Source organism: Vombatus ursinus, unplaced genomic scaffold, assembly GCF_900497805.2.
Source record: "Vombatus ursinus unplaced genomic scaffold, bare-nosed wombat genome assembly UNPS02009205.1, whole genome shotgun sequence".
Taxonomy (NCBI): domain Eukaryota; kingdom Metazoa; phylum Chordata; class Mammalia; order Diprotodontia; family Vombatidae; genus Vombatus; species Vombatus ursinus.
Window position 1 is genome coordinate 11,366,352 of NW_020948983.1, and position 15,228 is coordinate 11,381,579.

The 15,228-nt window shown below is 43.8% G+C and overlaps 1 long non-coding RNA gene across 1 annotated transcript; it reads left to right on the forward strand.

The window, feature by feature from the left end:
• Positions 1 to 906: 906 nt before the first annotated feature.
• On the forward strand, positions 907 to 14,896 carry LOC114035376. The gene is made up of 3 exons (XR_003568215.1): positions 907 to 994; positions 14,201 to 14,251; positions 14,375 to 14,896. It is a non-coding gene; the product is annotated as an uncharacterized LOC114035376 (long non-coding RNA).
• Positions 14,897 to 15,228: the final 332 nt, after the last annotated feature.

A 15,228-nucleotide genomic window follows, 5' to 3' on the forward strand; every position in this document is an offset into this window, starting at 1 on the left:
GCATGCTGGACTTCCTAACAATTCGAAAAAATGTACTTCCCTGCCAACACTTGCTTGTTAAGACTTGTTGGTGGACTTGACCATTGATTGTTATAATTTGCATTTTGTGTGTTTATTTGGAAAAAAATGTAATCATTACAACTTTACTCTGTTACCCAACAGATGAAACATGTATGGACAGTTTTTCAAAATTTTCTTCTCTTCTTTCCTTATGCTTCCTCTGCTCCTTTATTTTTCTTCAGTGCCCCCCAATTCCACACGAGGCCACTACCACTCCCCTTGGATTGTTCTAGCACCCTGGACATCACCCACTTTGGGAACCTATGCAAGTCTACACAGTCACCTTGACTAGGTCATTTTTTTCTTGAGAGATAAAGGCTCCCATGTTACTTTTAAGTATGGTTGGTCTTACATATAGTGTGATGTCAAAGGTCCTCCAAAGTCCTTGCTGATACTTTTTGAAAGACCTCCCCAACAAGTACCAAGATCCCTTATATTCTATTGCCAGGGGACAAAACCTGTGTGTCATTATAGCTGAGACAAGGCAAATCCCCATGAAGGAGGGAGCATAGGAATCTTCAAGAGTTCACATTTGTATAACATTTCATAATTACAAAGTATTTTTAAAAAATCATTATAAAAGAGCCCTCATCTCCCATGAAGCTGACTGCCTGGATTTCAAGATCTTCAGAAACTTATCATTTGGCAAGATGAAATCAGCTGTGAAACTCACACCTACTTAGCACCCCCTGCTCCTGGGACCCTTCCCTCCCTCAGATTGCAAAGGGTGGATGTTGGTTGGAGAGCTCCTCTCTGATACTCTACCATTTAGGGAGGGCAAGTAGGGAATTCACTTCATCATCTCCCACCCTGCTGACCTCCTGGATTTTATGTTCTCCAGAAACTTATTCTGCAAGCTGAAATCAAGTGTGAAATGCATACCTTCTTGGATCATTTCCCATGCCAGCAGCAAGACTTCATTATGACCCTCCAGGTAACCTTCGCCTGTCTCTCCCCGCCTCCCCCCCCCCCAATTTTCAGTTTCTTTTTATGTGTTGCCTTGTGCTGTTAGACTGTGAGCTCTTTGAAGGCAGGGATTGTTCTACGTCTTTGTAGCCCTAGTGCTAGCACAGTGCCTGGCACATAGTAGGTGCTCAATAAATGTTTATTTATTGACTCTACCTAATCTCATTCAATCAGCTATAAATTAGGCAGTGGGACTAATATTACACCCATTTTACAGCTGAACAAACTGAAACTCAGAGAGGTAAGGTGATTTAGGACACTCAGTAAATGGTAGAGGCAGGATTTGAATTAGGCTTCTGACTCTAATTCAGTGTTTCTTCTACAGTGAAGTGTAAGTCACCTCCATCAGGATCTTTCTTGAGAGCTGATTGTGAAAGGGAACAGTGAAAAGGACTGTATAGGGAGGGCCTGAAATACTAGGACAGAGTCTGGTCTTTATCTAGGAGATAGTAGGGAGCTATTGAAGGTTTTTCAGCAGGGTGGTGAAGCAACCATAATCACACATCAGTAAGATTAATCTGGCATTGATGTTGTAGTACGTGCCTCAGAAAGGGAGGCTACATCATGGAGTGAGGGGAAAGGGGCAGTTAAAAGAGGAAGCCTGGGAGTGTCTGAGACAGATTTTTCCTTCATCATTCTTCTCCAGGGTGGTCCCTTTGGGTGTGGACTTTGAGATCCTCTGGGGTGGGGGAGGGTGAGAATTATAAAACTTGTTAAAAATAAGCCAGCCTCTGCTGTGTTTGTTCTGATTCTGGTACCCAATGTTCACCTCAGTGCTGATTAATGAAAACCTATAGGGATAACTCTTGGGAAAGAGGCCCTGGAAAGATGCTGGCAGCTGATGGCCTGTGTGTCTGTCACAACATCAGCCCCGCAGGAGGAAGCCAGAAAGGAAGTTGCCCAAATGATTATCCTTTGAAGGTCTTTGGGTACCCCACCCTTAGATGGAGACAGAACCAAAGGGAAGAGGGACCTTTGTATGAACCTCAGCTTGAGAATGGGTGTGTGTATAGATAGGGTTGTGGGGGAGGGAGGGAGTTGGAGGTAAGAGCAATAGGGTCCTCACGTGGGCAGATGGTATGTGTGTAATTTGCATGTGTGAGGCAAGTGAGACTAAATCCAGAGATCAGAGCCCATGAAGTGTTAGAGCTGGAAGGGACCTTGGAAGTAACAGTTCAACATGAACATTTTATTATTAGTACTAAATTAAAATTAATTATACAAATAATTGCTGGTGTTTATATACTGAGTTAAGGTTGACTAAGCATTTTACATACATTATCTCATTTGAACCTCACGCTAATCTTGTGAAGTAGCTAGTTCATGTATTTTAATCTTGAATTTACAGATTCAGAGACTGAGCCTGGGAGAAGCCACGACTTTCTTAATCTCACAAGTGAACTAGTCATAAATGTCTCAGGTGTTATTCAGACTCTGATCTCCTCCTGACTTCAACCCTGGGGCTCCTCACACTACAGCTGGTTTGTTGGAGAACTAGCACTCCAGGCTGCATGTGCATACCAGAGCTGCTGCTTGGTGCCTCTGTCTTCATGAGGGGAGGGGTTGGGAATAGCTACCATGACCCCTGCCCATTAATCCCAGAGTAAGTATGTGCCTGACTTCACGTGCACCGGCAGGCAACCCAATTGGTCTGAGCAGCTAAGGGGGAAGGGGAAGCTAGAGAACACAAATGAACCAACCCCACCCACCCCTTTGTGGCAAGGAAATAGCTCAGGCCAGTTTCCTTTCTGAGAACAGGAAAGACTCAGGGAAACAGTGGCCTGGGAAGACCTGGTTGACTGGATATGAGAGAGACACACAGACAGACAGACAGACAGATACAGAGAGACAGAGAGAGACAAAGACAGAGATGGGGGGGCGGGGGGGGGAGAGAAAAAGAGAGAAAGAGAGAGAGAACACAGCACTAAGGAGAAACTGAGGATCATTTCCCAAGGGGACACTTTCCCAACCTGTCCTCTAACAGGTCCTGGGTCCCCCAAAATGGCTCTGGGGGTTGATTTGAGCTCCAGACGCAACCCATAGCCCACTTGTGACACCAGCTAGCTGTGTGACCTTATGACTTTTTTGAACCTTTTTATTTCATCTATAATTGGGGTAATGATACTTTAGTACCTACCTCAACAGGTTATGAGGCCCACATGAAATAATGGCTATCCCCAAACTATCAAGAATACTGTCATTCTTTCACCCGGTCATCAGGGCTTGCAACCTCGATGTCATCCTCAACTTTCTCTCACCGCCCAAGTAGTCAATCTTGTCATTTCTCCCTTCATCACATCTCTCATATAAGCTCCTTCTCCTCTGACACTACGCAGTTCCAACCTTCATCATCTCAGGACTATGATAGACTCTCAACTATTAAAATGGCCTGCTGTTTGGTGTCCCTGCCTCAAGTCTCTCCTCCCTCAAGTTCATTCCCCATTTAGCTGTCAAACTGATCTTCCCAAAGTACAAGTCTGACTGTGCCACACCTCACCTTCTCCTTGACCCCCATTCAATAAATTCTAGTAACTCTCTATTGACCCTAGGTCTAAATATAAAATCCTGTTTGCCTCTGTAACCTGCCCTGTTCCTACCTTTTTGGTCTTCTTACACCTTTATACCCTACCTTGTACTCTGGGATCTAGAGACTGGATTCCTTCCTCTTCCTAGAACTCCCATGCCTAGAACTCTACCCCTCCCCATTTCTGCCTCCTGGCTTCCCTTGCTTCTCTCAAGTCTCAGCTAAAATCCACCTTCCTCAAGAAGCCTCTTTGTTGATCATTTCTAATTTATCCTCTACGTACCCTATCTTGTTTGTAAATAGTTGTTTGCATGTTATCTCCCCTATTAGACTGTGAGCTCCTAGGGAGCAGGGACTGCATTTTGCCTTTTTTGTAATCTCAATATTTAACACAGTGCCTGGCACATAGTTTTTGGTGTTCAGTTCTGTCCGACTCTTCATGACCCCATTTGGGATTTTCTTGGCAAAGATACTGGAGTGGTTTGCCATTTCCTTCTCCAGCTCATTTTACAGATGAGGAAACTGAGGCAAACTGGGTTAAATGACTTGCCCAGGGTCACCCAGTTAGTAAGTGAGGCCAGATTTGAACCTAGGAAGATGAGTCTTACTGGTTCTGAGCCTAGTGCTCCAGTAAGCTCTTAATGCCAGACGGCTGACTTGTTGTTGTGATTGTTATTGTTGGAGTTAAAATTGTTGTTGCTGTAGTTAAAGTAGTACACTGAGTTGAGCAATTCTGACTGAACGTGTGTGGGGGAGGTTGGGTGAAGAAGTGTGTGAGGTGAGCCGGTAAGAGCTAATAAGGTGTTGGATTACAGACTCACCAGGTAAAATATAAGGAGGATAAATCCACATTGTGAGAAATAGGTCAGGAGGTGAACAGTTGGGCCAGAGACTTGATATTTCCGCTAGCATTTCCCTAACATGATCTCTGGGTCTCCAGTTTCAGCCTAGGTGTGACCCAATCTCCTGCTTGCTGTGCGAGGTTAGCGGCCCCAGAATGCCTTGCGCCTGATACTGATGACTCATTCCAGTCTCCTGATAGCCCTGGATCCTGGGCGTGTCCTTCTGTAAACAAGCAAAATATCCCTTTTACTCCCCCCCAAGCTCACAGTGTTGGAGAAGGATGGAGGGAGAAGTTGAATGGGTCCATTTCAGGACAAAATAAAACAAATACATGCTTATTGGAAGCCATTAGAGAACAATTAAGTGCCAAGTTATGTGATAATGAAGGTGGTGGTGATGGTGGTCAGGGAAGGATTCATTGGGAAAGGTGGGATTTGAACTGAGGCTTGAAGGATGAGCAGGGGATGGGAAAGGCATCCCAGGCGACAAAAGAGGTAACCACATAAGGAAAAGCTTAGATAAAGCTCTTTTCAAATGCACTGCTTGGCTCCTGCGGGGGGGGGGGGGGGGGGGGGGGGGCGGTGGGTGGCAGTGCCACAGAGACCCAGCAATGGACATTTCCATTAGGCCCAGCTCTGGTTAGCCCCAAGACTATAAGACAAGGGGAATAGTTCAGTAGATATCAAGTACTTGGGAACAGAATAAAGATAAAGGGAAAGAGACCTTTTTGAAAATAGAAACTACCTAACTGACCTTTCCCCCTTTGGCCTCTTGACTTCCAAGCACAGCTTACCTGTGGGTCATCATAGCCATAAAAGCCACAATCAGCTGATGCCATTCTCAGTGCCCTGGGAGTTTCCAGTGTTGGGGAAATGGGACTATAAACACCACTGAGGGTGGGAGGAGGGGAAGGAGGAAGCAATTAACTTGTCCTTTCCCCCTCTTTGTTTTACTATCACCTTAGCACCTATTTGTAGGGTAACTATAATACAGTGGAAAGAGTTCCCAGAATTTAAAGTTAGAAGGGATGGTAGAGATGCTCTACTTCTACACTATCATTTTACAGATGAGGCCTAGAGGGGAGAAATGATGTACCCAAGGTCATCTAATGAGTAACAGAGCCATGACTGAAACTTGGGTCATCTGGCTCCAAATCCAATGGTCCTCCTGTTACAATACTAAGGAATCAGAAGAACTAGACATTTCTACCTTGAGCAAGATACTTCCCCTATATGAGCCCCAATGCCTCAATTTCCTCCTCTGTGGAATGACACTTATTTATATATCTCAGGGATGAGCTCTGGTATCTCTGGGTAAGCTTCTGGAGGGCAGGCACTGTGTCTTCCCTTCCCCACACAGTGCCTAGGACCAGAATGGGAATACACTGCAGTTGGTGCTTAATGTACCTTCCATACCTAGCATGTTCAATGTCTTCATGGCCTTTCTCCCCTTCTTCCCAACAAAACCTAGTCTCGGGAAAACATCTGATAACCTCTGGACTTAGTATTGGGGAGAAAAGAACCAATGGTAGGGAATCTTTTCAGGGACAGGACAACACTCTTGCCTGGTTCTGGGCCATATAGAGGAGACCAAAGCCTATTTTTCTCTGTCTACATCAGTTCTCTTTCGCTCTGCATACTCACAGCGGAAAAGACAGCAAAAAGGAATGCAGATTCAATTCAGTAAACATTTATTAAGTTCCTCCTATGCACAGGGTGTGGTACTAGGAATTTCTTTTTGGGGGTAGGGTGAGGGGAGTGGTTATAGACCAGTTATTTTGTAGGTATAAAGAGCTCCCACAAAGGAAATTCCTCTGTCAATGCATTTGGGCACAATCTCTGCGACTTAAAGTCTTAGACCCGCAGGGGTGGGGCACCTGTGGCCTAGAGACCACCTGTGACCCACTAGGTCCTCAAGCAAGGCAAACCTGAACTTAAGGACCTAGAGGGTCACATATAGCCTGGAGGCTGCAGGTTCTCCTCCCCTGTTAGAGTCACCTAGGGACTGTGAGAGGTTAAGTGACTTTCCCAGGGTCATATAGCCAGTATGGATCACTGGCTGGCCTTGAGCACAAGTTTTCTTCACTGAGATCAGATCTCTATCCACTAAGCCACACTGTGCTAGGAATAATACAAATAAAAAAAGTAAAATAAAATAAAACACAGCATGGTATGGGGAAAGAACCCAGGCTTGGGAGACAAGGGCTTACGTATTGCAGTGGACACAGCATTGGGCCTAAAATCAAGAAGCTGTTGTTGTTTGAGTTTTTTTCAGTCATGTCCTATTCCTCCTGACTCCTTTTGGGGTTTGTTTGGTTTTTTTTGGCAAAGATGCTGGAGGGGTTTGCCATTTCCTTTTCCAGTTCATTTTGCAGGTGAGGAAACTGAGGCAAAGAGGGTTAAATGACTTGCCCAGGGTCATACAGCTAGTTAGTGCCTGAGGATGGTTTTGAAATCACGTCTTCCTGACTCTAGGTCCAATGCTCTAGCCACTGTGCCACCTGAGTTCTAATAAGCCTCAGACATTTGTTAGTTGTGTGACCTTGGGCAAGTCACTTAACCTCTGTCTGCCTCAATTTCCTCAACTGTAAAATGGGGGTGATAATAGTAGCACCTACCTCCCAGAGTTGTTGTGAGGATCAAATGAGATATTTTTAAAGTGCTTAGCAGAGTGATACACATAAGTAGGTGTTCATGAAATACTTGGTTCCTTCCTTCCTGTCTTTGTCAATAACTTGTAATGTGACCTTAGTCATCACTTACCCTTTCTAGGCCCCAGCTTTCTCATTTGTAACATGAGGTTGGATTAGATGATTTCTTCCACCTCTAAGATTCTATGGGACAGAGAGAAAATCACTGAGATAAAACTTCAACCACATCAATTTAGCCTATTTAAAGAGTGGGGATCTTTATGCCAACTCCCACTTGCATTGACAAGTCAGGTCCCCCTAAGCTACATCTCCCTTTCAAGGTGCTAGGGATCCTCTAGAGTAGTTGAGAGGTTCTTCTCTAATGCTATCAACTCAAGCTCCCATTCTGGTGTGTTCACCCCAGTATCAATGACCAGTGATTAGCACCTTAGTTTCATTTTACTCATTAGGATAAATTAGCTTTCGTAAAGGTTATTTACTGAAATTTACAGCAAGAACAGAAATACAAACATTTTCCCCAATACCTAGGGGTGCACTCTCTCTAGATTACCTTAGTCCTAGGGAAAGTGGGCTCAGTGGTCCATGAAATCTGGCCCCCAGACTTCTGAAGGCCTGTTCTCCAAATCTTTCTAAGTTCACAAGGTTCCAGCCTAGTCAGATAAGACAGGTTTACGTAAGAGCAGGAAAGAACAAAAGCAAAGAGACAAAAAATAGAGCCCTGTATTCGAAGGCCGCAAGTCAATCGAGGCGGGGAGAATAGGTCAGTGGTACTGGTTCTCTCCCTCCAGTCAGAGGCTTATAGCGTTCTTGCCTCCTCAATCAAGCACAGCCAGACAGGAGAAAGAAGAAAGGGATGGAAGGGAAGAGAGAAGGAAAGAGAGATGGAGGAGGAAAGGAGGGGAAAAGAGAAAGAAGGAAGGGGGGGTAGAGAGAGAAGGATAGAGGGAAAGAGAGAGAAAGGAGAGAGAAGGGGGAAGAGAGGGAGGAAAGGAGAGATTTGATTTGGTGCTTTAGTGCCTTTTAATGTCTTTTAAGATACAGTTCTAGCTCAGCAGCCAATCAGAAGATGGTTTCTTCACTACATGATTAGTGGACTGGAAACAGAATACTTGTACAAGCTTCAAAGTCCCTGCAGTAGTTTGCATCAGATCAATCCCACTGTGCATGCTTGTGAGTCCTGGGCTCTTATTGGTCAGTTCCCCTACCCAAATGAAACACATCTCGTTTAACGAAGAGCCCCAAAGTAATTAACATAGGCATGGGTTGAGCCAGGAGGTGGATTGTGTTGAGAGTAGGAGATATGTCATACTGTAGAATCCCCGGTGCCCAATATTTTTATTCAGAAGAAATAAAATCACACATTTTGGTAGACCTTTGAAAAGTCAAGATCAGAGCAGTTTAATGTTGTAGCATAAGTTTAAAACTGTTAAAATTGAATAAGGAAGTGAAGGAGGTCCAGAGAGTGATAAAGCTTGTCCTGTGAAGCTGATCACACATGTGATAAATACATTTTGTGAGGTCCTTGAGGTCTAGGGGCATGGCTTACACAGATTTGTACACAAAGTGCCTAGCATGACCTTCAGTAAATACTTGCTGATGGTGTTCATTCCCCTTTACTACCAGCTGGTCCTTCCCAAGACAGCCTGGGGTGGGGAAGGGACACAGAGAACAAAACTATTCAAAATCAGACCACATCTCAATTTTTTCTGGTTTTAGCACTGACCCCCCCAGGATGGCTTCTTCCTCCTTTCTTCACATGTTGCCCTTTGGTAAATTCCAAAGGACATCACTCACTTAAAATTCACTTGGTCAGTCAGACGGTAAAGTGCTCCAGGGCATCCAGTCTGACCTATCTGCCTATCAGGAACTGGTGCCCTATACCCCTCTAAGAGATGATTTCCAGGCCCTGGCCCCAGAGGATCCCCTATCCTGCTTCCCAATCCAGAAAGGCCCCCAGGAATTTCAGAGAAGTCCTACGGTTCCATTTTAATGAATATTTTTCCATTCACTCACTCACTCACTCACTCATTCATTCATTCATCTGGCCTACTGTTACAAAATGTTCATCTGCAAGGGGGACTCCTCCAAATTCTGCTCTCAGTCCTGACCTCCCCTTCTTGCCATGCTCTATCTCTATCTCCAAGAGTTTAAGGTATGCCCAATTCTTGTTCTCAACTAGCTATTAGTTAACCTTTTCTAGCCTGTTAATGTTAATTAAATTAACTAATTAACAGCTCTGAGTTATTTGAACTTGAAAAAGATAGCAATAGCTCACTTTATATAGCCTTTAAGGTTTGCAAAGGGCTTTAATACATTATTTTACTTGAGCCTCATAACAATTTGTGGAGTAAATGCTACTATTATCCCCATTTTACAGATGAGGAAACTGAGGGTCAGAGAGGTGAAATGATTGTGCAGGGGCCAAGTCCTGAGGTGAGATTTGAATACAGGTCTTCCCAATCATGACTACAAAGCTTTAAGCTAGTCCCATTATGATGGACTGTAAGCTCCCTCCTAAATCAGCAGGTTTTGCAGAGGTAGATGCGTTGGGGGGAATTGAGGGACCACAGACAACACTATCTCTATGTGCTAGTGTGAGTACATTTAAAGAAATGTGTGACATGTGTGCGTCTACCATGCTCACTGATGAGTGATGATGATGCAGAGCCCTGGATTTGGACATCAGAAAACCTTGACACATCCAGACCTTAGGTGCCAATCGTACCTAAATCAGTATATGACCTTAGGCAAGTAAATTCACTTCTCTGAGCCTCAGTTTCTTCACCTGTAAAATGGGGATAATAATATTGGCATTAACTACCTCATAGGGTTTTTGTGAGGGAAATACTTTGTTACCCTTAAATCAAAAGAGGAGTTATTTTGTTAGGTTTGGGTACAGTATGTGTGTACATATTTGTATGAATTATGAAGGAATAGGTACTATATGATAATAATAAAGCTGACATTTACATGGCACGTTATGAACATTTCCTATTTTGATCCTTACAAAATCACAAAATTACTGCCCAGCTATTTAGCCATTAGGTAGACAGGTACCATTACTACCCAGCTATTTAGCCATTAGATAGGCAGCTGAGTGGTAATGGGTAAGAGTTCTGGCACTAGAGTCAGGAAGACTTGAATTCAAAATCTGCCTCAGATACTTACTAGCTGAGTGACCTTGGACAAATCACTCAACCTCTGTCTTCCTCAGTTTCCTCATCTGTAAAAAAGAGGATAATAATATCACTCATCTCCCATGATTATTGTGAGGGCAGAATGAAACCATATTCTATTCATAAAGCACCTTGCAAACTTTAAAGAACTGTGTAAATGCTAACTATCATTGCTATAATCTTCATTTTACAGACAGGAAACTAAGCATCAAAGAAGATGAATGACTTGCTTATGCTTGAACAGCTAGTCAGGATCTGGGGGTGGGATTCAAATGAGGAGTCCTCCTGACTCCCAGTTCAGGCCTCTGTGTGAACTGTGAGCTGTATGTTTTGTGACGGGGTGAGGATATGTGAGTGTCTGTAACATGTGTAAGTGAAACGTGTTATGTATGTGTGTAATTTTCGATGGAGTGCATGTGTGAGCCTCTGTGTGATCTGTTCAAGCACATATATGAATCTGTTAAAGACAATTTACTCAACGCACATTCTGTTCCCCTGAGGGCAAGAATTTGGGGGAAAGGAGAACAAGTGAGTTGCAAACCCCAGGCCTGTCTGCCCAGGCAGGATAAGGAGGGAATCTTTCAACGTGGCTGCTCCTACAGGACAGGTGCCTTCTCCCTCCCCTGGCCCACCTCCCAACTCTTTTCTGAGTAATAGGCTTTTCTGCCAAGGAAGCAACAAAGCCTTTGTGAACACAAAGCCTGGTTCCTGGTTGTACTTACCACTTGTTTTTTTAGAAGGAAAATTGCTGGTGACACTTTCCTTCCCTTTTCCAGAGGGAGCCTTTCAGAACAGATGTGTTTTCACACTGAGGCTTACACCCCGGCAGCACCTAATTATTTCTCAGTATTGTTGCCATAAATCTGGGGAATATTAGAATAATGGAGCCATATGGTGGTATTGTAAGAGGGGAAAAAACCGCCAAAGCCATTGTGTGGGGCAGTGAGTGAAACTGGGGGGAGAGGAAGAAAACGGGAGAGAGGGAGGGAAAAAGAAGAGGGTAGGACAGGGGGGAGAGGGCAGAGGGAAGGAGGAGGGGGAGGGAGAAAAGGGAAAGGCAAAGAGAAATGGAGAAAAGAGAAAAAAGGAGAAAATAGGAGTGAGGAAAAAAGAAGAGAGCAGGAAAGAAGGTGGGGGAGGGCAGAGGGAAGGGGGAGAAAGGGGAAAGGCAAAGAGAGAAATGGAGAAAAGGGAAAGAGGGGAGAGGGAGAAAATGAGAGAGAGCGAGGGAAAAAGAAGAGAGCAGGAAAGAGTGGGGGTAGGTCAGAGGGAAGGAGAGGGAGGGAGGGGGGAAAGGCAAAGAGAGAAATGGAGAAAAGGGGGAAGGAAGGGAAGAGGGAGAAAAAGGGAGGAGGGAGGAGGGAGGAGAGAGTGAGAAAGAGCCTAGGAGAGTGCCAAGGAAGGAGAAAGGGAAGAGGCAGAGAGAAAAATAGAGAAAAGGGGAAGAGGGAAAGAGAGGAGAGGTGGGAGAAGAGGGAGAAAGAAGACAGTAGAGGAGAGACTGGGGGAGGGGAGAGAGAAGGGAAAAGAAAGGGGAAAGGCAGAAAGATAAATGGGAAAAAAGGGAAGAAGGAAAGAGGAAAGGGGGGAAAAGGAAGAGAGATTTAAGAGAGTGAAGGGAAGGGGAGAGGGAAAATAGGAGAAAAGGAGACAAATAGAGAAAAGAAGAGAGGATAATGGAAAAAAGAAGGAGGTTGGAGGTAGAATGGGGGAGGACAATAAGAAGTGGGGGAGAGGGAAAGCAAAGAGAGAGAAGAAGAAAGAGTGAGGGAAAGGAAGAAAAGAAGAGGAAAAGAATGAAAGAGATGGGAAGGAGGAGAGAAATTTGAATTAGGAAATTTCAGATGAGAAGAACTTTGAGCTGAAAAGATGAAAAGATAACAATTCTCTGAGGGTGGAGAAGGGAGAGTCATAATTGTGTGTGAGGTTAGTATGTGAGGCAGGTACAAGGTAGAGGAGAGGCATTGTTTGGTCCCCCCCCCCCCCAATCTCCCTTTAATGACTCTCCACAGTCCATTCACCTGTGTGGGAGTTTCAAGGCTAGACTCATTCTGCTGGAATTAAAAAGCTGATTGAGGCTGAGCTGGACCTAGCAAAAACCTCAGTCTAGCCCTACCTCAGATTAATTTCCACTTCAGCCAACAGATGGACCCCCACCTATTACCATGAGTCACCTTCTCCAGCACCTTCCGGGAGAGCAAAAGACCTGACAGGAGAGGAGAGGTGAGGGGTGAGGAGACAGGATCTCTCTCTCCCTCTCACTTCCTCTCCCCCTTCCTTTCTCTCTCTGTTTCTCTCTGTCTCTCTCTCTCTCTCTCTCCAAACCAAACAACATTAGCATACTTCACTCCTAGTAAGAGAGCTAAACAGCTTTCATTCCTTTAGACAGTATTCAAGGTTGAGCTTGGGAGTGCCTCCTTCCCTTTTATACACAGCATTCAAACATGATCTCCACCATGATGAAATCTGGTGTTTTATCCTATCATTCCAATGATGAGGATCACGATTCCCTGATATCTGGCTATCATTGCTCCAAAGGTAGGGATACTGAGTATAAGGAAAGTTGTTCTGGAGAAACTTGATCAGACTGCTAGATCAATCTAGGTGCCTGGCACATAGAGAGCAGGAAAGAAGGTGGGGGAGGGCAGAGGGAAGGGGGAGAAATGGGAAAGGTAAAGAGAGAAATGGAGAAAAGGGAAAGAGGGGAGAGGGAGAAAATGAGAGAGTGTGAGGGAAAAAAGAAGAGAGATGGAATGCTTTTGATTGTCAGCAGTAATCCTTAGATGAGGCTTGAAAGCTCCAGTAAATAAGGAGAGGAGAAAACGAAAAGAGGAAGGGCAGTCACTCAGGGGAGATGATGGTAGCGGTCATCAGGAAGAAAAGACGATGCTATTTCATGCAGGTTCCAGGAAGAATCCTAGGAGGGACAGAACCTCTAATGGGAAGTTTGGGTGAGAGGGGTTTAGAATGTAATAAAAAGAGTAGGCCTGGGACTCAGAAAACAAAGGACCTCACTTTCCTCTATGCCCAAAGAAGCTCTCCCCTGGACTCTGGGCAGAATTAACAGTGAAGAATCAAGGACAGGCATAGTCTGACCTCAAGAACTGTGTTGGGCTGAAAAGGTTGATAACCTACCCGGGGAAATGAAGGGAGTAAACTGCAAAAAGGTGAAGTCAATCAACCAATAAACATTCAGTCATCAACTACTATGTGACAACACCATGCTAGGCACTGGGAATACAAGTACAAAGATGGAAAAAAGCTCTACCTTTGAGAATCTTACATTCTAACAGGAGTTACAACAAGTACACATATAAATATACACAGCATAAATATAAAATGGATTATACAAATATGTGCAAAACAGTTAAATACAAGGTAGCTCTGGAAGGAGGGCATTAGTAGTTGGGATAATAGGGCTTATATATCTGGAGGACAATCAGAGACTTTGTTCGGTGTTGCAGTAGGAAAAGATCCTAGCAGTCAAAACATTGGGAACCTTCTGTTTGGAAAGTCACACTCTGGGCAAGAGGATATTTCTTGACTAGTCCAAAAAGAATGAATCTTGGTTTTTTATTTCAGCATCAATCCACAGAAGGACATAAAGAAAATGATACAGCTGGATTTGGAGCCCACTGCATTATTTATTATTATTATTATCATCAGCATTAATTTTCAACATTTAGAAGATCCTATTGATGTAATAAATGTGGGTCTTCATTCTATGAAGGTGATTGGAACCCTCTCCCATGCCTTGCTGGACAGGCTTCAAAAGTTACTGTTTGTAGGCAGGGACTATTTTAATTTTAATTTTTGTATCCACAGTGCCTGGCACAAAAATAAATGCTTGTTGAATTGACTTGAACAGAATAAAAAAAGTTAATCACCTAGTGACCATTTCTCTGAGCCTCTGTGAACTAGCTGGGTGACAGGCACAAAGTCTGTAGCCAGGCTTGTAACCTGAGCTTTTCTCTCTTCTAGGACTGGATCATGGACCAGCCTTCAAAAACCCTAGGTCAATTAACAGCTATGGTGAGGCATAAAGCTAGGATTTTAAGGGCGGATCATTAATATTATCAATAACAGTAGTAGCTCATGTTTATATCATGTTTTATACTTTACAAAGTGCTAACAACAATTATCTTCTTTTAACAGATGAAGAAACTGAGACTCTACAATTGGGCCCTTGCCCACAGTCACATGGCCAGTACAGTGGTTGCACCCAGGTCTCTTTGCTCACACTCTTCTAACTCCAAGTCCTGTATCCGTGGTGCCTTTCTACATCCCACTTTACACTTCCTTGATGCTTTAAATTGGTCACTTCAAAACTCTTTCTCCTGGGATGCTCTTAGTAACTCTGAGACATAAGGATTCTAAGGATTTCCATCTGCAAATCTTCAATGTACAAATTAGGATTCACTTTTCCCAAGGAAGGTGAACTCTATAAAGTAAATCATATCTGCATTGTGTTTGTACAAAAGATAGAGAAGAAAAAAAGACAAGAAAACTAAGAGTGTAAGAGGTTAAAGTCTCAGATTGAGGGGGTAGCAGCTGGAGTGCTGGTCTTGAAATTAGGAAGATCAGATCCTGTCTTTGATTTTTACTGGCTCTAGGAACCTAGATAAGTCATTTAAACTCTCAGCCCATTTTCTACTCAGTAAAATTGGAACAATAAGACCAGTGGTACTTATCTCATAACATATAATCCTCTTAAGGATTAAATGAGATAATGTAAATAAAGCCTTTTGCAAACCTTAAAATGCCTATGTAAATGTCAGTTTTATTATTTCCCTCCACTTTTTAAGGTCAATTGGAAGGCTTCGCCTGCACACCAGCACCAACAACCCACCTGGGGAAGTAGATCACCTTACTTGAAGATATGTAGAAACCAGTCCCAGTTCCATCCCTAACCCCCCTTTCTTTCCTTTCAGCAATATCTGAGCTGAAATAAACCAGGAAGAACAGTGATTTGGTAAACTCCAAATTGAACCCAATTGCTAATTATGTCA